Raw genomic sequence first — 25,135 nt, 5'->3', positions numbered from 1 at the left:
GTAAATGTGCACCACTGTCATACAAGTGATGTTGTTTGTTTGCAGTCTTCCATGAAAAACATGTCTGTTTACATAGAAATGTTACCTTCCTTGAAAGCTGGTGAGTGTTGGTCACAGGAAGAGCATCTAGCAGCAGAAAATCTGCCTAAAATAATTCTACCTGACTCATGCAAGCATAGAAAAAAGGAGAAGCTTGTGGTAAGAAGTTTGCTTCCCAACCACATGGTTCTGGCTTCAGTTCCACTGCATAGTACCTAATTATTGAGAGTAATCTGAAATAATATTATATGAATATGAAAAATTGTAGCCTAATGATGGCATGGGATGTAGAAACATATGTTGCAATGTATAACAGTAAGCAACAAAATGTTTGCAACTATTAGATGAAATGGTGCTCATAGGTGATTTGTGAGCACTGATTCTGAATCTGCAATCATTTTTGCTCTAGCACATCACGTTTTTGCACTATTATTATTATACTGCTATCAAAATTACAATAATGTCAAAATTCATGACAAATAAAATGAATGTTATATTAAGCATAAATTCCCTTTATCTGGTATAAGAACAATAGCAACTAGGTGAAAAAGTAGCTCTAAAACCAATAAAACACAAAACAAAAGTGTTAAGTGAATATTATTAATTTTATGTTTTTCAAAAGTAGCTTTGGAACCTTTTACACTTTGTTGCATGTCCTTGTTTTAAAAACCAAGAGTAGTCCGTCAGCATGTTTGGTGTAAGTCTACCACTCTAGTGGCTTTCTACCTCTTTGCTTTCTTGATGAAATCGTTTACCATGCTCATCGCTTACACCACCCATATTGGGTGGAAAAAAAGTCAAGATGAGAGTATAGAAAATGAATTTTTAGAGACATTCTCGTCCCAAGTTGCTTATAAGCTTTCAAAAAATCATTCACAATTGCAATGTAGTTAGATGATACTTCATTTCCAAAAGAATTTTTTGCAAGAGATACAAACTTCTCCCAAGCAATTTTCTCTGTTGGTCTTAGTTTTTCTTGAAAAAGCTCAATACAAATTAGTATACAAATTTCTGGTCCATTACAAACACCAGCTTCATTCTTGCCAGAAACAAAATTCTCACTGAGATATTTAAATCCTTCAACATCTTCATTCATGGCCTTAACAAAATTCTTAAACAAGCCAAATTTAATGTGTAAGGGAGGAAGGTAAATTTTCTGAAGGTCAACTAAATGGATATATTTAACGTTGTATCTCTCTGGAATGAAATCACTTATCTTTAGCCACTCTTTTTGATCATAGAGATGTTTGTCATCTCTGCTGTTCCAAAAGCACAAAAAGCACTGGTGCTTTGTATATCCCATTTGCAACCCAAGAAATAAACCAATAACTTTCAAGTCCCCCATATATTCCACTTGTACTCAGAATATTTAATCAAGAGTAAAATTTTATCCATTGATTCATAAGTTTCCTTTAATCCTACAGCATGTGCTAGTGGTATTGAGGGTTTTTGATTGTCATTATGCAGCAAAACTGCTTTTAGGCTTGCTTTGCTGGAATCTATGAAGAGTCTCCATTCTTCAGGATCATGGCCATACCCCATCTCGTCGGAGTCCTTCAACATCACATCAAAAGCAAATACCGTCTTTCTCCATAAAAAAATCGCGCAACTCTGTACGCCGTTTTTGAAAATACGAGCATTTTACACTATCGTGTAAAAGATTCTATTGTTTCAACCTGGAGCCTATTAGTTCTGACTTTTCATTTGTTAAACTCAAGTCTAACTAAATCATTTAACTCAAGTTGATTTAATAAATAAGGAACTTTTTTGAAAATCCTGGTTCATCACAGTGATCTGCTGTAACACTCGGCATGCCTTCAATTGAAGTAGATGCAGTACTTTCTTCACTTAAACTATCTTTGTCAAAAGATGAAGGAGGTTCTGGAATTGGAATATTTTCAGCAGTATGAGCAACTGGTTTTAAAGGTGAAGGGCAATCTGGATAAACAATCTTGGATTTGTTTTTCTTAGAGAAACGTGTAATGTTAGTTAAGCAGAAATAACAATCGGTATAGTGGTTTGCTGGTTTGCGCCATATCATTGGTACCGCAAATGGCATACTTTACTATTTACCATTCAGCCATTGGGTTAGTGGCTGTGTAGCAGATTTTGCAATAAACATGTGGTACCAACACTTTATCTTAGTCCCCAACTTTGCACCCGAAGTAAAGCTTGTAAGCATTTTAAAATTTCTTTGTAAGCTTATTTCTCTGATCTTTTGGCATAAATTTTCTACACATAACAAAAGCTGTTCAGGTGATTAACACAAACTTTTCTGCTCATTATAAATACATACAGTAATAACCTAAATCAGCCTATCAGTAAACTAAAATATAAAATTAATCAACTATAAATGTTACTGTAAAACATCAAAATATATTTCTCAAAAAAATCATTTAAATTATTATAGAATGCACTAAAGCTATGGTTATCATGAAACAGTTTTTTCCATCTCTAAATTTCAAACATTGATCACTTTAATAAATAACTAAGCTTACTACTAAACTACTTTTCATATAACCTGGCTCTCTTATTTGATGTACTTTGTTTTTACAGCACTAGCAGTTATCAAAAAAGGGAGTCTGGGTGGCTTACTATACCCTAATATCAGTATCCCACTGTGATGAGAACTTTACTATAATTACAGTAATAACAAAGTAAAATAAATTCTCATCTTGTGTGGCAATTTAACAGGTAGCCTACACTTCCCTCTATCAGCACTTATTTTTGTTTCCGTGATGAGTATATGAATGAAAATCAAAAGCAAATAGCCTACTACTTTGTCAATATTATCAATTGGTTGGAAAATCTGATGCTGAGAATAACTAAAAAACTACACGTGCTGTCTGAAAACTGATGTCAGATTCAGATTCAGCACCCTAAAATTACCAAAGGAGTGATGACCTCTGGATGAGGTGGGGGTTATTCAGCAACTATTACATCATTTAAAAAAAACAAAAATAAAACATTTGCTTCTATCTGACCATGACATCAAGAATAAGAAGCATTAAAACCAATGAGATTTATCATCATCATCATCATTTTAATGTTCATTTTTCTATACTTGTGTGGGTTAGACAGAATTCTTTGAGGTAGATTTTCTATGACTGAATGCCTTCCTCCCCATCTTCTTTTCAAGTAAGGTAATGTTTTCATATACCCTGACATGTTATTCATGGAAGATTGGAAATAAATATTACTTGTATGACAGTGACAATTGTTTACAATCAGTTGATGTCAAGAAACAACACACACATATATAATAATGTGTGTGTGTGTATATATATATATATATATATATATATGCACTGGTGCCACATAAAAAGTACCCAATGCACTCTGTAAAGTGGTTGGCATTAGGAAGGGCATCCAGCCATAGAAACTATTCCAAAATATGCCAGCAAGCCGGATCCTGTCAAATCGTCCAATCCATGCCAGCATGAAAAACAGGCATTAAATGATGAGGAGGGGAAGGATGATGATGAAGATGATAATATTATAGATGGGCTTCTTTCAGATTCTGTCATACCAATTCTACTGGTAAGACTTTGGCTGGCCCACAGCTATAGCAAAAGACATTTGCCCAAGGTGTTGCATTATGGAACTGAACTCAAAATCATTAAATTGAAAAGCCAGCATCTTAACCACACAGCCATTCCTGCACTTAAGACATTCAGTTGCTATATTTAATTTAAAGTGTTGTGTATCATACATAAGAGTCCAAACTTTGCTACAAGAGCTACTGTGCCTCTGTTGGCAAGGTAATTGTTCCAGTTTGCCTAACTGAACACTGAATTAAATCTATTCTAATTTCAAAGTTGATTGATTTGTTATAGGAAGTGCATTCAGCTCTAAAAATAATTGCTCCATACTACTATGAAAAAAAACGGATGTGAAACAGTACAATAATTTTTTAGCTCAATTCCAACCAATTACTTCCTTTATATGTACCAAAACTTAACACTTTAGCATTCAGATTATTCTGTCAAATGAAGTGCTTATTTTTTTCACATTGTTTTTGAGTTAATCATGCATTATCTTGTAGTTTTGAGATTTTGATGATGTCATTGCTTATTTTTCACAATGACATTATCGGTCAGATCTGTGTTCTAGAAGAGGGTGTTCCAGTCCAAGCTAAGTGGTAGAATTCTGTGGTCATTTGTTAAAATACCTCTTAGTACTTATCCTGACTTTCTGCATTCTGTGTTCAAGTCGTGCTTTGGTCAGTCCCTGTCTTTCATCTTTCATTAACATCGCTTTAACATCCACTTTTCCATGCTTGCATGGGTCAGACAGAATTTTGTTGAGGCAAGTTTTCTACAGTTGGATGCCATTCCTGTTCCTAATACTCACTTGTTTCCAAGAAAAGTAATATTTCCAATATCTCCCCATGGCCAGACATGTTTTCCATGGGAGACTGGAAATGAACAACATTGCTGTATGACAGTGATGCTTGGTTACGATCATTATGTGATTTTAAAAGGCAGTGACCTGGTAGAACATTGCATGATGGGCAAAATATTGAATGGCACTTTGTCTGTTGGCACCTTCTAAATTCAAATTCCACTGAGGTTAACTTTGCCTTTCATCCCTTCAGGAATGATAAAATAAATAGCAATGAAACACTGGGGTCGATGTAATCAACTAGAACCCTCCCCTAAAGTTTCAGGGCTTGTGCCTTTAATAGAAGAAAATAAAAAAGGATTACATAATGTCAAAGTGAGGTTGTACACAAATACATATCCACACACTCACACCACACACACACACACATATATATTATATATATATGTACATAGGCAAATTACAAAAATAAAAACAAAAACAACAAAAATCAAAAGTACATACACAGTAAATGTATTAGGTTGACACTCAATTTAAGATGGAAAAAAGTGTTGGGGGTGATATTTCACGCATGGTACCTTTAACAGAAAGAGAAAAGGTCCAGAGAGAAAGAAAAGAATAGTCAGATATATATAACAACCTTGAATGCACAAAACTAAACAAGAGAGACAGCAAAAGGCAGAAACAAGGAAAATGCCCCTTATATTTGAATACTATGCAAATATTCTTTTAAAATACTTTTCATTTAATTTTTCCAAAATTTAATTGTTTTCCATACTTACAGTTGAAAAAGTCTCAATGACCGCTTCTTTCATTTCTCATCTACCATATGCACTCACCATGCTTTAGTTGGCCCAGAGCTATTGTAAAAGGCACTTACTTGCCCAAGATGCTGCACTATAGGACTGAACTCAAGACCATGTGGTTGAGAAGCAAGCTTCTTAACCACACGCCCACACCTACCAATAAAATTAAATAGCAACTCAATCTTAAAGCATTAGACAAGATTCTTTGTGTTATTTTTTTCCATCTCTCTGTGTTCTGACAGTAACACCTGTGACAACGCCAGTGCCAAGCTGTATCAATCATTGCTTTGCCTTAGTCAATGTTGGTACCATGGACAGAAGAAACATGGGTAACTATTAGATTTCTGCAAAATAAACTTTGCAAAGGTCTGCATATACAGATACACAGACGTAGATATTTGGTCAACCCTGACCAATACAGGCTTTGTACACACACACACACGTGTGTAACAATTACAAAATGAAAGACATTTATTAGCCATTCAAAAACACACAAAGACTGTAAACTTCAATTAAACATTGGTATGACGGAAATTTTGACATCAAATAATAAATTTTCAAGTGAAGTTAACAGTTTTTGTATGTTTTTGAATGACAAATATTTGTGTTCCTTGCTGTAATTGTTTCAGTTTCAACATACAATCTCAAATCACTTGCCTAGCAAGTACACCTGTGAAATATATATATATATATATATATATATATATATATATATATATACACACAGACATGCACACTCATACAGATGTATATACATATATATGTATACATACATACATATATGCATATATATACACACATAGATAGATATTAACACATACACAATGTCCTTGTTTTTAAAAATTATATATAATGCATAAATAGAACCTGAAAGATTGCTTTAAGATACTTGGTTTATTTTATAAATATGCCTGTTCAAGTATCATAATAGCATGAAACTATTAGTAGTTCTTTTAGCTGTGTATTTTATATACATATATATATATATTCCTCTATTTGTTTCAGTCATTTGACTGTAGCCATGCTGGAGTACCATCCTTAGTCAAACAAATCAACCCTAGGAATTATTCTTTGTAAGCCTAGTACTTATTCTATCAGTCTCTTTTGCCAAATCACTAAGTTACAGGCACATAAACACACCAACATCAGTTATCAAGCCGATAGTGGGGGGATAAACACAGATACATAAACATACACACACACGTGCACACACACACACACACACACACACAACACACACACACACACACACACACACACCACACACACATACATACATATATGCAATGGGCTTCTTACAGTTTCTGTCTACCAAATCCCCTCACAAGGCTTTGGTCAGCCCGAGGCTATTGTAGAAGACACTTGTCCAAGCTACCACGCAGTGGATCTGAACCCAGAACTTGTACCTTAGATGTTCAACAGAAAGGGACAGATAAAATAAGTGCTAGGTTGCCAAAAAAATAGGGTAAGTACTGGGGCTGATGCATTCTAATAAAACTTCTTCAACTAAGTGCCCCTGCATGGCCACAGTTTAGTGCCTAAATCAAGTAAAAGATAAAAGTTATACATGAAGTCATGCATGCATTGATATATTAGGAGCTTGCTTTCAAACCCAGTATAAGTACATATTCAGTCGATTTCATGATAACCATTAAAACAATTTGCAAGCTGCTGGCTTCACGCACATGAAATTTTTTCAACCAAACTGGAATAGATGCCATATAGACAGTAGGTGAATCTTAGTCTTCCAATCAAAATCAGATATGTTCAAGTTGTTCTTTTACACGATTACTCAAAAGTCATTCCAATGCATATATCTGGTTCTCTAAGTTAGCTTTTCATATATATGTGCATATCTGTGTCATTCTCTCTAACCAAGAACAGATTTTCCTTTATGCTCAAAACTATTTTCTTTTTAAAAAATAAACTTTTGAAATTATCTCCCCCTTTTGTTTCCCAATCAGGAACAATTGCCATTAGGTTTTTGATTAGCTTCTATCTAACTGAGAGAAAAAAATTTCAATTTATTAAAAATTATCTTGCATCTGTTATTCATTACACCAACACCTACTTCATTTACATAATGTAATCATCTAGTATATCTAATTCATTCAATAAATTCATTCTCTACCATTCAACTTTAAGGAAACAGCTTGAAAAATTTGAAGGAAGGAATTCTCTTTAGTTGCTGGAGGGAAAATGATAAATTTCAGCACTAATTTAAATGCATATAGAATGTGATGCCAATGAATCTTGATATATCATAATTTTGCATGTGTATTATTGGGGTGAGTATATGTGAATACGTATATGAATATGTGTATAAGGTGTGACTATCAAAATACATTTCTTTTATTCTTCTACTTGTTTCAGTCATTTGACTGCAGCCATGCTGGAGCACCACCTTAAAGGATTTTAGTTAAACAAATCGACCCTAGGACTTATTCTTTGTCAGCCTAGTACTTATTCTATCTGTCTCTTCTGCTGAACCACTAAGTTATGAGGAACGTAAACATGCCAACATTGGTCGTCAAGCAATGATAGGGGGACAAATACGGACATAGAGACATTCACACACACACATATATATTTATATATATGCATATATAACAGGCTTTTTTCAGTTTCCATCTACCAAATCCACTCACAAGACTTTGGTTAGCCTGAGGCCATAGTAGAAGCCACATGTTCAAAGTGCCACATGTTCAAAGTGCCACACGGTGCGATTGAACCCAGAACCATGTGGTTAGGAAGTAAGCTTCTTACCACACAGCCACGCCTGCACCTATTTAAATAAGTTTCATTTATAAGTATGGATGTTTTTTATGTATAGCCTCATGCAGCTCCCGGCTTACCAGCTCCAGTCAAACCACCTAACCCATGCCCTCATGGAAAACAGACATTAAATGAGGATGATGATATATTTATCAATGTGCAAATGTGTACCTTTATAAATCTGTGTTGGTGTTCTTTCACTCTTTTATTAGTTTCAGTTATTCTACTTTGGCCATTCTGTAGCAGCACCTTCAAGCTGATTGTATTGGCCCTTAATATTTTTTTATGCTTACTCATCAGCTTTAATTAAGGATGAAACAATAGTACCAATGACATACAAGTGTATATGTATAAGGATGCATGCATGTGTGTATGTATGTATGTGTGTGTGTGTATGTATGTATGTAGGTACATATCTAAATCTACATTTATGTAAATATATGTGTATATATTTGTGTGGGTGACAGGTAAATTCCACCATAGTAAATTTCATCATAGCTGAAATTATTATTATTATCATTATTATCATTATAAAATCATTATTTAGAAGGGTCCCACAATGCTTTGCATTCATTACTAACATCCACACATCCAAATTTGTGGAGACTATGCACTGCCCTTAAATCTGAGGAGGGATTAAGCCAGACAAAAATTGCACACATTCGACATGGAGACTCAACAACAAAAAAAAAAAGACCTATCAAATTATTAATGCATGACTGAATAAGCTAGTTCAGGAATATCAAAATGAAAATCCTCTGCAATTTTTAAGGAGTATTGCATACAGTTTGTCTTAAGAAATTTCTTTTTAAGTAAATTAAACTTTCTTATCCCAACTCTACTTCACAATGTATTCACTGTTATTTTTATCCTATTGTTATAATAAAATGTGTGCCAAAATTTAATCTTTTCTTTCCTTATCCTTAATTATATTATTTTTGAAATTTTGTGATGAGACTTTTTCATAGATTCTTGCTTGAATGGGAGTACATTAAAGTGATCCCATCTCATTCAAGTAGATTATAAAGATTATTTTCTATCTCGCCTTGAGACTCTCTCTCTCTCTCTCTCTATCTCAAGACTTGAGAGATAGACAGATTAAATAATATCGGTTTTGACCCACAGTCTAGAGAAACTGACCACAGTGATTATTAGTGGGTGGAATTTACCATGGTGGAATATACTATGGTGGAATTTACCTATGGTGAAATTTACCTGATGGAATTTACCTAGAACTGTATGTGTGTGTGTGTGTGTATATATATATAAAATCAAAATAAGCAACAAGAATATCTTCAGTAATTTGGTACGATTGTTTCACGCTAGATCATTTTATTAAACATTGTAAGTATTACAACAGTTTTAAAATGTTGAGCAATCATCAGTCATTTATAGAGGTTTTCCATTAATACATATTTTCATATTAATTTTCAATAATATGAAAATTAATATGAAAATATGTATTAATAGAAAACCTCTATAAATGACTGATGATTGCTCAACATTTTAAAACTGTTGTAATACTTACAATGTTTAATAAAATGATGTAGCGTGAAACAATCGTACCAAATTACCGAAGATATTCTTGTTGCTTATTTTGATTATAATCACCCCATGGATTTATATGGATAACACCATACAAAATTCTGGTGCATCTAACTTAAGTACCATATTCATTTGAATCTAAATTTTGCTGAACTTACATATATATATATATATATATATATATATATATCAATATCAGGGTAGCAAAAAATTCAATAGAAATTATTTCGCCACCAGCGGTCTAGTGAGAAAGAAAAAATAGCCAACAGACTATATAATGTACATTCAACAATAATATTAAGGAATGGCCTTAATAGGCCATTCAACTCACTAAAACGAGCAGCAATACTCAAACCGCTAAATAGTAGTAATTCAGAAATCAAAGGAAAATTAAAAACATTTACCCTTAAAATCTTTGGACTATGCATAGTTTCGACGTACTTTTTGGCAAACCAGCTTAATTAAATTAAATTAAATTTAATCAAGTCAATTTACCACTGGCCCATCTCATCGGCAACGAAGCCAGGAGGAATAAATAGTCCACAAGGCAACAGCATCGATGCCTTGGGAATATATACTCTAAATTTTCAAAATCTACCGTCATCGCGCCAACTTATCAGCAGCAAATATAAACTGCTGATATAAGTTCAGAATTAGCCAAAAAATCATTAATTAATCAATATCAGGGTAGCAAAAAATTCAATAGAAATTATTTCGCCACCAGCGGTCTAGTGAGAAAGAAAAAATAGCCAACAGACATTCTGAAATCCAGTATAAGTGGCACTGACTTGAGTGCTTTTTACGGGGCACCAGCACTCACGAGCCCACAAGATTAGGAATGCTCAGCTGAAGAAGGATGCAAAGGATATGTCTGTACACAAAGATGACCACGTATTTTACTTTCCAATCTCTGTCTACCTGATCCACTCATGAAGCTTTGGTCAACCCAAGGTTATTGTAGAAGATGTGGAAGCGCAATGGCCCAGTGGTTAGGGCAGCGGACTCGCGGTCATAGGATCGCGGTTTCGATTCCCAGAACGGGCGTTGTGAGTGTTTATTGAGCGAAAACACCTAAAGCTCCACGAGGCTCCGGCAGGGGATGGTGGTGATCCCTGCTGTACTCTTTCACCACAACTTTCTCTCACTCTTTCTTCCTGTTTCTGTTGTACCTGTATTTCAAAAGGGCCGGCCTTGTCACTCTCTGTGTCACGCTGAATATCCCCGAGAACTACGTTAAGGGTACACGTGTCTGTGGAGTGCTCAGCCACTTACACGTTAATTTCATGAGCAGGCTGTTCCGTTGATTCGGATCAACCAGAACCCTCGTCGTTGTAACCGACAGAGTGCTTCCATCCATCCATTGTAGAAGATAATTGTATCTTCTACTAATGGAAGATATGTGTGTATTGAGAGACAGACAGGCAGAGAAGAATAAATACTTTACAATTATAATGAAAACACTTCCTTTGTGTAAGGGATTAGCAGGGAGCCAATAAAGTGGTAAAAACAAGTTTAAATGTAATATATATACACATGTATATATATATGTATAAACATATATACATATATACACATATAAACATATATACACATATATATATATACACACATATAAACATATACACATATACACATATAAACATATATACATATACATCTATACATATACATATATATATACACATATGTTTATATATATATATATATATATATATATATACACACACATGTATATATGTAAACACAGCACTGGTTGTCATGGAGGGACAAACACAGATACATACTCACACTTATACACACACACACACACACATATATATATATATATATATATATATATATATATATATATATATACGAGAAGCTTCTTTCAGTTTCTGTCTATCAAATCCACTCACAAAGCTTTGGTCAGCCTGAGGCTACAGCAGAAGATACCCAAGATGCCACACAGTGAGACTGAATCTGGAGCCATGTGGTTGGGAAGTAAGTTTCTTACCACAAAGTGACCCTCATCTTCAATATTATGTAATATTCACTTTTCTAGGCTTACATGGATCAGAGAGCTAATAATAAAAACTTTCTCTATGTAAAGTTATGCTATGTCTTTAGACCAATTGTTTTGTAAAATGAAGAATTGGGAACTACAGGAGTTAGGGATGGGTTGATGCACTTCCAGAAGATGCCAAAGAAGGAATGTTAAAATCTTAGCAAATGTAACAACCAGGATATTACAATCTATCAAAATTACAGAATAGAATATTGGAAATTTAAGGATTAAAGAAACTATCTTTATTAATAAACCTCAACCATCCATCAACAGATGTGACCTCTGTGGTGTTGATTGGCAGATTTAATATTACAAACCTGCGCATGTAGTTCTTAACAATAATAGCATCTGAAAAAATAACTGCTTTATTACTGCAGAACCTGTGTAAAATGGAGCTAGTTCAATCACATCGTTTCTCTTAAACCTAAAATACTGATATACAAAATAAAAAGGAATACTAATGTTCATATTTTGCTTTAGGTTTTGTATTTGATTCCACTCTATAATTTTCAACTTGCATTGTGTGTTTTTTAAAAAGTATTTTTAAAATACATTATCAATCCAGCTTGATATTTATTTTCAAGTGGTGTATATATCCAGTAATCTGGTTGATACCTTGATTCAGTGATATATATATAGAGAGAGAGACAGGCAGATAGACATTGAACCTACCTTTGGTGGTAAGTCTATCAGATTTACTATCCATCTAGTAAATAGTACACTGAACAGCTGCTATTCATGTATTTAATTTTTTTTCCCTCCAGGTATGTCAATGACATTCTTATGTTAGATTTATTTCATGAGGAGTTAGATATAAATTGTTCAATAGCATCAACAACCACCTAGATTTGAAATGATTTATCCCAATCTCCCTCTTTGATTCAGAATCATAAAGAAGGGATGCATAAATTACAACTTCAAGAAAAATGCATTCAGGAAATGGTGGGGTCTATTTGTGCCCTACGTACCAGATACCTTTGTACAATATAGAATCTATACACAAGAGAAACAGCAAAATGGGAGTCAGCCACTAATATTAAGCAGTTCCTCAGGATGACAAGCTGGCTGAATCGTTAGCACACCAAGCAGAATGCTTAGCGGCATTTCATCCATCTTAGCATTTCTGTGTTCAAGGTCCACTGAAGTCATTCTTTTGGGGTTGATAAAATAAGTACCTATTGAGGTCTGGGGTCAATGTAAAGGACTTACCCCTCCCCCAACCTTGCTGGCCTTGTGCCAAATTTTCAAGCCAATACCAAGCAATTTTAGTCCAAATATTGGTTTCAAATTTTGGCACAGTGCCAGCAAGTTCGAAGGTGGGGAGTAAGTCGGTTGCATTGACTGATATTTATTTTATTGCCCTCAAAAGGATAAAAGTCCAAATATTTTTGTAAATGTCTTATAGAAAAATAGCCGTCTGCAGATAACATAGAATATATTATGGAGCTCATTCAGGAAATAGCGTGATTTTATTTTCAAGTGTCTTTTGATATATATATATATATATATATATATATATAGATGAGAGAGAAAGGTGGGGAGCTAAGTGAGAGAAGGGAGTGAAAATGTGATATACATTTACTTATGATAAACTATTTACATTCCTCTTTTCGTACTCTGCCTTCTTCCCTCTTTCCTACTCCCTGTCTCTTTTACATTAAATATATAGATATATAATACATTATAATTATATAGATATATATATATGTGTGTGTATGTATGCATTTATACACATACCTATATATATATATGTATACACACATGCATATATATATATATGTATGTATCAAATACATATATATTTTACATATATATGTTATGGAAAGTAATCTTAGTACACACATGCCCACATGTATATATGTATGTAATAGTTTGCAGGTGGAATGACTAGAAGCTATCTTTCCTTTTTCTTTAGTTTTGTTTTTGTCTTGTACATGAAGTAGCTTTTCAGTTATTACCATATATTAAAACAATGATGTAGGTAGGGATATTAGGTTTAAGATTTATGACTTGAAAAGAGTTTTGAAGAGCTATTTTATAGCAGCAATGCAGCTGATTCTATTGGCCATTAATCAAAATAAAGAAGAAAAAATATTAAACAAATAATCTCCTTCTCTTCATATTGGATAGGAATTTTCATTTTTTAATTATTTTTTTCATTTGTTTCCAAGTTAAAGTTTGAAAGAGACAAAGTAACTAAATGAATGGAATCTCTGCTCTCTTATTTTCCCATCCTTTTGTTTTGTAATACAATGAAATCAGAATGAACCTATTGTCTATCATTCCCTCTGTATAACATATCCAAACATAAAAAAACACAGTAGGTGCCTCTGTTTTTGACAGTTGGTTTGCTTGATTGATTGATTATCTTGTTTTATATCTCATATATCACTGAGGCTATGAAGTGCAATTTTTATTACCATTAATTATTAAGCAACACAATTCGTGGTCTTTTATTCTATTATATTTTTTTATTAATTATAACATTTTTTATCAAGTTATTTTGATATAAAAAACAAATCTCCATTCTGTCCAAATCATAATATGCCAACTGAGCTACGGTTTATTTGAAAAATAAAATTAGTGCATGAAAAAATGAAATGCAGCACATCAATACATGTTTTACAAAAACCGAAGTTGCACAAGAAAGAAATCAGCTATATGTATATACAATAAGTAGTTGAGTCCTTGGTTATGGTTGGTCAGAACGTTTCCATTGGTTTCATGTCTACAATTGCACTTGGCAATATAGATAACTCATCAGACCTGCTGACCAGAAGCACCTAGCTTCTTTATTAATAGAAGCAAAACTACAATCTTAGTTTGGGGGCACAAAAAAAAAAAAACCTGATACAAAAGACAGCCATTCTGTGAACAGAGTTACTACCCCTTGAACAATTACAGCTGTGTTCAGAAAAGGGTCAGTTTGTGTATAATTAGCAAGCAAACAATATTGACTCACCTTGTTCAATTTGGTAAATTGAACAAGTTGGATAAGTGGGTTACAACAACTGTAAGCATTCAGCACAATGGTTGGACAAAGACAAGCCACCAAAACAGTCCGAAAAGCAAAATTCATCAAAAGAAGCTGATGGTGTGTGTTTGGTGGTCTGGCGCAGGTATGATCCATTACGATTTCATTAAACCTGGCTCTTCAGTCACGGCCAAAGTATACTGCGGCCAACTGGACCAAATGATGCAGAAACTTACAAATAAACAGCCTAGATTAGTCAACAGATCCACTCCTATTTAAAATTCTGTATAAATACTCAAATATGATTTCTGATGGAGTTTTGACTAAGCAATACATGCTTTCTCCCATCAAATACTGTCTACAAATTCTTTCTGTATATATGCTTCTCTACAATCATGATTTTTTATGAACTTATGAATAATTATGAAGTTCTCTTACTACCTATTTTGAGTTGCCAGTGCTTAGATCTTGGGTGCATCCAGGTGGTTTTATATTTATTTTTCTGCTTAAACAGAGTGTTGGTGACAACCAGATTATTCTCAGTATGAAATGTCAAAAGAGCTACTCAATTTTTATTACATTTTCCAATCTCATGTCAACCTAAAAGAAGCCATGAAACAGTCCTTTCCAACTCTTGCATTGAAATCTCCCAATATGACCAGCTTGTCAGAAATTGGTACTTTCCTCAATAATTGTGCTAGATCATCATAAAACTGTCCTACAGTTTCATCAGAATGTGACATTGTTGGTGCATAAATACTGACAACGATAAGAAACCTACTTTTTGTCAGTTTAATACAGCATGACATGATCCATTCAGATATACCACTTGGAAGCCCTGCAATGGAGGATACTAATGTATTCTTGAGAGCAAACCGAGCACCAGATTCTCTACGCTGACCCTTAGGTAGGCCTCTCCAAAAGACAGTATGTCCATAAGTAGGTTCATTTACTTGACCTTTACCAGAGAAACAAGTTTCAGAGAGCTCAACTATATAAAGGGAATATTTCTTGAACTCACCTGCAATAAGTGCAGTACACCTTTCTGGACTCTCGTTAAAATTATCATCAAGAAGTGTGTGCACATTCAAACAACCAAAATTCAAAGGATGTTTATTTTTACTTTTTCTTGAAGAATGTTTGACCACAGTGGCAGGATGATGACCGGGTTCAGCCTGTGATACACTGGGACACCTGCCGAGCCAGACCTGTTCCCCTGACATTCCCAAGCCTTTTTTGCCATTTACTGAATCTGTTTGAGACATTTTAGAGTAAGTTACAAGTGCATTTTTAGGTTTCTGCCAACCAACCAATTGAATGATTTTACTAAGATTTGGAGTACAGGAAGTACCTGTGCAGATGAATAATTTTCAGTGGGTTTAGCCTGCACTGCACTACCCCCACTTATTGGCCCAAGAAGCTCTTGAGTGCTGCTGGTAAGATGTAATCCAGTACAACCTGTCCCATGGTCAGGTCGTTGGTGACTAAACCCCACCAGGCTTGCTTGGCAAGGAGGGTGTTGTTGGACACCCTGTGGGATGAAAAATGAGACCTGTCAAAGGGCGGATGAACTTCTGAACAGTCAATTTCTTTATTAACCATGAGGTTGAAAAAAAGAGGGAATGATGCGAGGACAGACAAAACAAACATTGGGGTCAGGGGATCAAATGAGATGAAACGTATGAATAAACAATTGAAATATATACAATTAAATGAGAATGACACGATCAACCCCACAATCCTCATACTCACACTTTGCTTTGTCCTTTTTTTGTTCTTGTTTAAAAAGGTTCTTTCCCTCACAACATACTTGCTACAGACTTCTATTGGTTTGGTGTCTGGAATGGGATAGCATACCTTGTGGACAGATAGAAGCTCTTTAAGCTTGGTTGGTAATCTACCTAGAAGGAAATCTCCAAAATAAAGCCTGAGGCCTTGGAAGTTCCTGGTTTTGTCAATTTTCATATATATATAAGTTATTTCATGAATGGATCTCTTGAGATTTGAATTAGTCTAATAGTGAGATTCAGCTCTCATCAGTGTTTACCTCGCTGTTAATTCTTACAGAATTTAATTACTTCTTTCCTTCTGTACTTGCTTGCAGTTTGTTGGTTTATTCCATTTGATTGCTAAGTAACTTCACCTCTGACACAAGACACTGCTGGTGAGCAAATAGGAGTTGCTATCTCTGCCCAGTTATCATGTATGTGTATGTGTGTAGTGTGTGTGTGTATCTTTATCCAATTAGTTATAAATATTGTTAAATTTGCAAAATCATTAAGTGTGAAAGGCCATATCTGGCCAGTCTGAACATAAAACAGGTAGAATATTTCAGTTGCTAATGAGTTAATGCAGAATATGTGGGTAAAGGCATCTACACCATTGCAGTATTTCCTGTGGGCCATACTTGAGTCTGGTAATGGCTCAGCAACAGTTCAGGATGGTGTGATTTCTGGCTGTGATCTGTGTGTGTGTGTGTGTAGGTCTCTTGCCAGAATTTATTGTAGCAATAACATTGTTTCTAATACTTATGCTGATTCTGAGCCATCGTACATGTTCATGTTTGTTTACACTTTGGTGTGTTTTAAATGGCAACCCCATGGGATTCCTTATTCACAAGATGATATAACAATCTATTTAGAATACATCATTGCCACCACTGCCACAACCACCACCACCACCACCAGCTACAGCATATTCACAGTCATCATTGTCTCTCCTTCATCTCTCTCTGGCTCCCTTTGTGTCAGCTGTTACAGCTTGAGCAGGGTGTGGGAGTAATGGTCTCCACCCTCATCTACCTTATACACACACCAGTGCTACCTCTCCCCACTACCACCACCACCACCTCCACCACCTGGCAATGAATACCAGTTTGTTTGCTAGCTTGCTCCTTCAATGATGCCCAGAGGGCCTTTAACAGTATTTATAGTATTTATTATTTGTTAATGTTTGTGTTCGAAATGTCACGCTTGTATGTGGTGGGTCCAATGTTCTTCTCAGCATCAACATCTCTAGTATATCATCATCATCATTTGTGGTATCATCTCCAACAACTGCAACAACATTCTTACACACTCGCAGCTGTAAAGTTGCATGTAAGCAGTTGTAAGCTCTTTTACACATCATTATATCTATCTTAATTAGCATCATCATCATCACCATCATCATCAACAATAGCAGCTATATTCATCACTATATTGATGATGACAGCAATGACAAGGATCACATTGTCACTGTTGTAATTCATGATGATAAGAAAGAAGTCAAGAACACATCTGCCATTGAGCCTAATCTAAAAATCTCTGACTGTAGCCAAAGAGTTCTATACACATACACACATCATATGTATGAGTAAGTGAGTGAGTGGAAAAATGAAAGAAAGGGCACTCAACACATTTATTATGAGTTACATGTATTATTCAAAACAATTTGATTTGGATTCTGTGCTACTTAAAGTTTTGCAGGCCCCTAATGGAGCCTGTCTCCTCAGGCTCGTGGAATAGCCAAATGAACAAACATGTGTTTGTATGTCTGAGCACTTTCACATGTAAATATATATATATATATATATATATATAATTAATCAATATAGGGTGGCAAAAAAAATTTTGTAGAATTTTTTTGCCACCAGCGGCCTAGTGGGAAAAAATTAAATAGTCATAGACCATTTTTAAGTTCAACATCAACATCAAGGAACGGCCATAATAGGCCATTCCCCCACTAGAAATAACAGCCAAAGCTTCAACCGCAATAAAAGTCAATTCCGTAAACAGAGAAAATTTAAAAAACATTTACCCTGTAATTTCTTATACGATGCACCGTTTCATCTGCTGTTTAATGGTAAACTAACCTGATTAAATTAAATCAAGCCAATCTTCCATAGGCCCTCAGATTCTTCAGTAAGAATAGCCACAAGTCGGAACAGATATTTTCACGAGGCATTTCCGACCCTGCCAAGGTAATATCTGACCTAAAATTTTCAAATCATCGCACTCGCGCCAAATTTATCGGCAGCAAATAAATATAAGCCGTCGATTCCATTACGGAATTAACCAGAAAATTCATAATTAATCATATAGGGTGGCAAAAAAAATTTTGTAGAATTTTTTTGCCACCAGCGGCCTAGTGGGAAATTGACTTTTATTTGCGGTTGAAGCTTTGGCTGTTATTTCTAGTGGGTGAATGGCCTATTATGGCCGTTCCTTGATTGTTGATATATATATATATATATATATATATATATATATATATATATATATATATATATATACACATATGTATGCATTTTTTGTGTAATGAGATAAAAAAAAAAACAAGGCTGTATAGATATTAGAGCATTTATAGATAGAAGGTCTTACAGCTGTTTCTAGGATATTAATTAATAATATCCCTTCATCGGAGTTATTCAGCATTACCTGACACCTTTGGGTCTCAATGACACCATTATCTCTTATAACCTCAACTTCTCGCTATATATATGTATATATATTCCTTTTTGGAATGCCTCAAAGCGCACACAAAAAGTTTTAGATAATAGCATGTTAATATTGGTTTGAAAACTCCTTTTTGGATTGAAAATTTTGAAGTCAGCCTTGACTTTTTCGATCCAAATGGGGTTTTCTATTCAATATTTACATGTTATTATCTATAGCTTTATGTGTGTGCTTCTAGATAATCCATACAAGAATTAGTTCCTATTCTTTTTAACTTATATAATTCTTATGATGTCAACAGTGTGTGTGTGTGTGTGTGTGTGTACGCATTCATGCATGTATGAATGAATGATACAAAAATAAAGGCAGTACAAATACGGGGTGAAAGAACAACAAACACGTTGATGTTCAGGAAAAATGGAATAAATTTTTAACATTTTGAGCCTGCACTCTTCTTCAGAATAGTAGTTATGCATATTTGATTGTTTCAGAAAGGTCAAAGTTGATGTAGGAGAGTTTGATGGAAGAAACTAAATGCTGCATATTTAATCCAGCACTATTACCTTTTTATGGACTCTGTTTTGAACTGAAAAATTTAAGCATTTTCTCAAAGTTGTTTATTGTACTTCCATAGGTACATGTGTGACTGTGTGGTAAGAAGCTTGCTTCCAAACCACACTGCACTAGGTTCAGTCCCACTCTATAGCACCTTGGACAAGTGTCTTCTACTATAGCCTCAGGCCAACCAAAGCATTGTGGATGGATTTGGTAGATGGAAACTGAAAGAAGCCCATCATGTGTGTGTGTGTATGTGTGTGTGTCTTTGTGTGTTTGTCTCCCACTACCGCTGGACAACCAGTGTTGGTGTGTTTACATTCCCATAACTTAGTTTAGCAAAAGAGATCAATAAAATAAGTACCAGACTTTTAAAATATCTACTTGGGCTGATTCATTCAACTTAAAAATGTTCAAGGCAGTGCCCCAGCATGGCAGCAGTCTGATAACTAAAACACAAGTAAAAGAAGATAGCTTCCGATGTATTTGCTGTAATAGCTATGAGATCTGATTAAAAATATGTTAGTGTTAGAGGCTCAGTGTTAGAGTATTGAGATTAAACCAAGAAAGTTTAAATAAAACTTGAGATATGTGACTTTCAGATGAAAATTATGCAAAATTGCCATATTAAAAGTCATTGAAAGTTATTCATCTTGTAGCAGTCAAATCTTCATTTGAAAAATAATTGACACTGGACAGTGTCGTTCTTGGTCTATGAAAAGGTAGCATTGTCATGGTTGGAATGCCTTTGACCTTCTGTGTCTTTAAACCAGAAATGACCTGGAGGTGAAACAAGAAAGCAGCCTAAAAAGGTGAAAACCAATGAGATAGCTTAGCCTGTTATACATAGCAAAAACAAACTTTAAGTTACATCCTAATGTTTTGGAAAGGAAGTGTCACTATCTAAGTAAAAATCATATTGGCCAAGGCAAGAATTTCTTTGAAATCTTCCTTAATCAGGATTAGCCTAGAGCTAAACAACAAGCTGGAAGAATGTAAGCTAATAAAGAAGCTTCTATGTGATCACTCAACCTGCTGGAAATGGCTGCCAAATCTTCTTTGGATCATACCGTGCTGACCTAAAAGAAAAGAAGGATATGGTAGAAGATAATCTTAGATACACTATGTCTGAAAAACAAAAAAGGTGGTAAGGTCATGATTGAAAGTCCTTTGATCATAGGTATTCTCAGTCAGAGCAGTCTGGGCGTTTGAGTGAAGAAGAACACTGATATCTGTTGAGATTTTTGATAAACAAAATATCTAATCTTTCTGGAAACAAAAAGCAAATGTTGTCATTATTATGAAAGACAAAATATTGATAGAGTTTGGATTGATGTGGTTGTAGCAGCAGTCAAAAAGTTAGCTGCTGGTCTTTGTGTTGTTGTCACTGATCATTCATTGTGATTAACTGCTTGCTGGGCCACTGACTTGTAATGTCTCCTGCTCTCTGACTGCTCATTGCCTCTGACTGCTCATTGCCTCATTATCCTTTTGGCTCTACTGATGTCTACTGTCTCTGTTGGCTGTCTCCCATGATGTCCCTATGCTGTCTCTCAATACTTTATCTGTCTAAGTAGCTAGTGAAGGTTAGATTCAGAAATAAGCATGTCAAAATATTAAATTGTCATTGAAGTCAGTTCCATGCAAAGTTTTGATTGGACAGATTTTTTCAATCATGTAGTTAATATTTTAGCAAATCATGACATTGGATATAGTAATCTAATTGCTGAATATTCCTGCAACAAATTAAACAACAAGCTCATTAGCACATTCAAGCCTTGTTAATACAAACATCTTACAACTGAAAATGATGATGATTCAAGAGTTTCATTTTGCCACATTCTTGGATTAACTCAAGTCACAAATTTGGAATTCATCAGTAAACTTCTCTTCTTTATTACTAAATGACCAGCCATCCTCTTCCTGTGCATCATGAATCATATTTTCTGTTGTTCATGACATCATACCTTAATTAGCTATCTTTTATTTGTTATTGTTGTTGTTAGGCTTCTGATTTTGTTTCCTTTTTTTGTCTGTTTTTTAACCAATCACCAATGTAGCTATTTTCTTGCTGGACAACTCACCCACAGAACCAGTGGCACAATAAATGTGTTACTTTGTTGCTTCACCTGCTAGAAATATGAACCAAATCTTTCTCATATACTCTATTGTCTTCAAAAAAGGAGGACAAGTCTGAAAAAATTGAACGGTAGGATGGGATGGTCACAATTAGAACATCTTTGACCATAAAGATGCTTGATCAGAACTAACTTGTAGATTCCCTCTACATTTTGTGTTCAAATCCACCACTGTTAACCTTGCCTTTTATCCTTACAAGTTCAATAAGATAATTACCAGTGCTATACTGGTAGTAACTCAAATGACTTTCCCTGTCTTCTCTGCCAATGTTGGCCTCTAGCTTAGTCACAAGAAATCTAATTATCTGCCTGGTTTGATGCTGCTTAAGCTGTCTTTCCATTGCCAATTTATAGATGACTTGAAGAAGGAAGAAAGGAAGCAAACAAGAAGGATAGCAACTGAATTCATAAATGGATATGCAATATGCACATTAAAATATCAGCTACACTTTGGTTATGGCAGGAAAATAACTCATATATACATACACATATGAATGCATATATTCCATAACTGATATCTAAGAAACACACCAATACAAAACAGCTAAGCTAACTGAATCTTCTATTCTTATTCCTGTATGAGCAAAAATTCTGTTCCTCTATCCATCACAGCAAATAGACATGACAGCACAACTTGATAATTTCTTGGAAAGTTTCTGTTATTCTATGCAATAGCTAACACCTTCATTATCTTCCACAACTGAGTGAATCCAGGAAATTGCTGCTATGCCAAGATCAGCATGTATTTGTGTGTGTGTGTGTGTGTGTGTGTGTGTGTGTGTGTGTGTGTGTGAATGAGAGTGAGTGAGTGATAGTGTCTGCTTAAATGCTACAGAACTTGGCAGAATACTGTTGTACACGCATGCATACACACAAACACATGCTTTCTTTCTTCATCTCACTTACTCTCTTTCATACACATTCATAGTTTTTCTTCTTCTGGGAACTTGTTGGATTTTGGCTAAGGAAAGCTTTCTTAAAAAAAAATTCACCATTAAAATATAATGTATGGCAAGTATTCAGCTAAAGGAAGTTATGTCAACCTCATCAGCAGCAGTAACAAGGAACAACAGTATTCTCAATTGTCATAATCAGTATCACCACTTTTGTCATAATCAGCATCTTAATGTTTGTGATGAGAATGGTGAAACCTCAGTGTGGGAGCGACCACTGTTACTCAACTCACTAGAAGTAGCAGCCAAATTTCCTTCAAATCACAGTCTAATTGTTAAAAACAAAATAAAAGTACAGTGCGGAATATAGTCATAGATATGCAAAAAAACAGAAGATGGCCTCAGCTGGAATCCCTTTTAGTTAGACATCTGCTCTGTGGCTGACCTGTGGCTAAGCAACAACAGCATCAATCATTCATCATCATCATTATTGTTTGATGTTTGTTTTCCATGCTGGCATTGGTTGGATGGTTTGACCAGAGCTGGCATGCAGGCGACCTGCACCAAATTCCAGCCTGATTTGGTTTGGTTTCTACAGCCAGATGCCTTTCCTAATGCCAACCACTTTACAGAGTGTCCTGGGTACTTTTTACGTGGCACTGACATTGGCGTTTTTAGGTGGTGCCAGGAGCTACTATGTGGTGCTGGCATGGATGCATGTGTAACCACTATCTCATCAATGCTGGCATGGAAAATAGGTGTGAAAGTTTTCTTTTTTTTTCTCTTCTGTAAGAAAATACATCAGTATCTTGTCACTTGTTGCAGTCCTTTGTTATTTTCTTCATGAGGTACAGCTCTCTGAGATCAATTTCCATCACTCCTACCTATACCTTCCTTGGTCTTTCTCTTCCATGGTTCTTTCCACATTGATATATTGATCACTTATCTCTACTTAATTATTATCTTCTAAATGTTTCATTTGGCTGTGCTCTCTACATTGGATCCCTCTTATATCTAGTTTTGCTTCTAGCTCATTTGTACTCTGTCATTCATGCACTCTAACATTACATATCCACATGATTTTCTGAAAGGGTGCTTGATACACAGCAAGCTCAAAACAATATAGTATAGTAGTGTATAGTATAAGGGACATGGGATGAGTTAATTGTTCTGGTTCACCAGTGGCTATAGTGTGTTGTTGAGCAAAGGCTGTTTATGTATGTGGCAAATAGTTTTGTTTTAAATGTGGTTTAGGATGTATGCTGTGATATGGTAGTGAGATGTGTTAATATGCCAAACAAAGTGCTTGGTGGCATTTTGGCCATCTTTATGTTCTGAGTTAAATTCTGCAGAGGTCAACTTTACTTTTCATCCTTTCAGAGACATCAATAAAATAAGTACCAGTTGAACACTGGGGTTGATTTAATTAACTTAGCTCTCCTCCCAAACCTGCTGGCCTTGTACCAAAATCTGAAACCAATATTATCAGGGATTGGTTTTGCAAATGAAGTTTAATGAAAAAAACTGTCCAGATTGACTGCAGGTTTACTGGTAGCTGATGAGTCAGTGTAGCAGAGGCAGACCCACCCATGGCAGCTGCAAAAGAATTTCTGCTCATTACTGCTAGAAGAAGAGGCAGACAGATGAATGGTTTGTCACTTGGCCTTGAAATTGTAGGCCATAACAGACAACTGGCAGTGGCTATTGTGACAGAAAGCAAGGCATTTCCTCAGAAATTTTTTTTTACAATTTTCTCTTCTGCACCTTTGACATGGTGGCCAGTGGAGAGTTTGCTATACAGTACTACCTAGAGCTGGCAATGATCCTTCTTCTTGTGAAATGATAAATCTATCATTTCACAAGATGGTGACTGTGCTCTTATATTGTATGAAGATATACAATTCAAATGCTGGATATTGTTGTTGCTTAGCCCCAGGTCAGCTTTGATCCAACAAACGTAGGATAATTTGATAGGCACTCTACACCAAAAGAGTGCGTTATCTAATATGTCTTTCTTTATCAGAGTATGATTTAAGAAAGATTTTACTTGTATTTCTACCACCTAAGCGACTGCATATAGATTCACTTGGCATGTTCGTGTACTAATATGATTCTATGGTGATATAGTAGTATTATGATGTCTTGATGGTGGTGAATAGCATGATAGTGCAAGTTATGTGCCTTGTTGCTGTGCTAATGTAATATGGTGGTAATACGCTAGCATGTGGAAAATTAATGTGATGTGATGTTGTATAGGATGCTGTGTCCATGTGATGTTACAGTGTGTTATGATGTTTTCGTCTACCCCAGACATATACTACAGTCAATACAATTAATTTAACTCTTCCCTTACAATCATTGTATTACTTTTGTTTTAGCAGAAAAGTAGGGAACAAAATTAATTGGTTTGTGGAATTTCTTCTTTGTTTTTTTCTTTTTGTTTTGTTTTTTTGCATCTATTTTCTATGGTCAAATTCTGCTTTTCACTATACCACTCATGTAGGTAAGATAAACACTATATACATATATATATAATTGTTAAACAGCACAGCAAACATTAAGGCAAGGCAAACATCTCAAGTC

The 25,135-nt window shown here is 35.0% G+C and overlaps 1 protein-coding gene across 1 annotated transcript in view; it reads left to right on the top strand.

The window, feature by feature from the left end:
* The window catches only part of LOC115217359 (transmembrane protein 135-like), a 631,865-nt gene that overhangs the window by 260,784 nt on the left and 345,946 nt on the right, over window positions 1-25,135 (top strand). The window lies entirely within an intron of this gene.

This window comes from Octopus sinensis, linkage group LG1 (assembly GCF_006345805.1).
Source record: "Octopus sinensis linkage group LG1, ASM634580v1, whole genome shotgun sequence".
NCBI classification, from domain to species: domain Eukaryota; kingdom Metazoa; phylum Mollusca; class Cephalopoda; order Octopoda; family Octopodidae; genus Octopus; species Octopus sinensis.
Note: the sequence above shows the minus strand (reverse complement) of the source record. Positions and strands in the feature narration are given on the sequence as shown.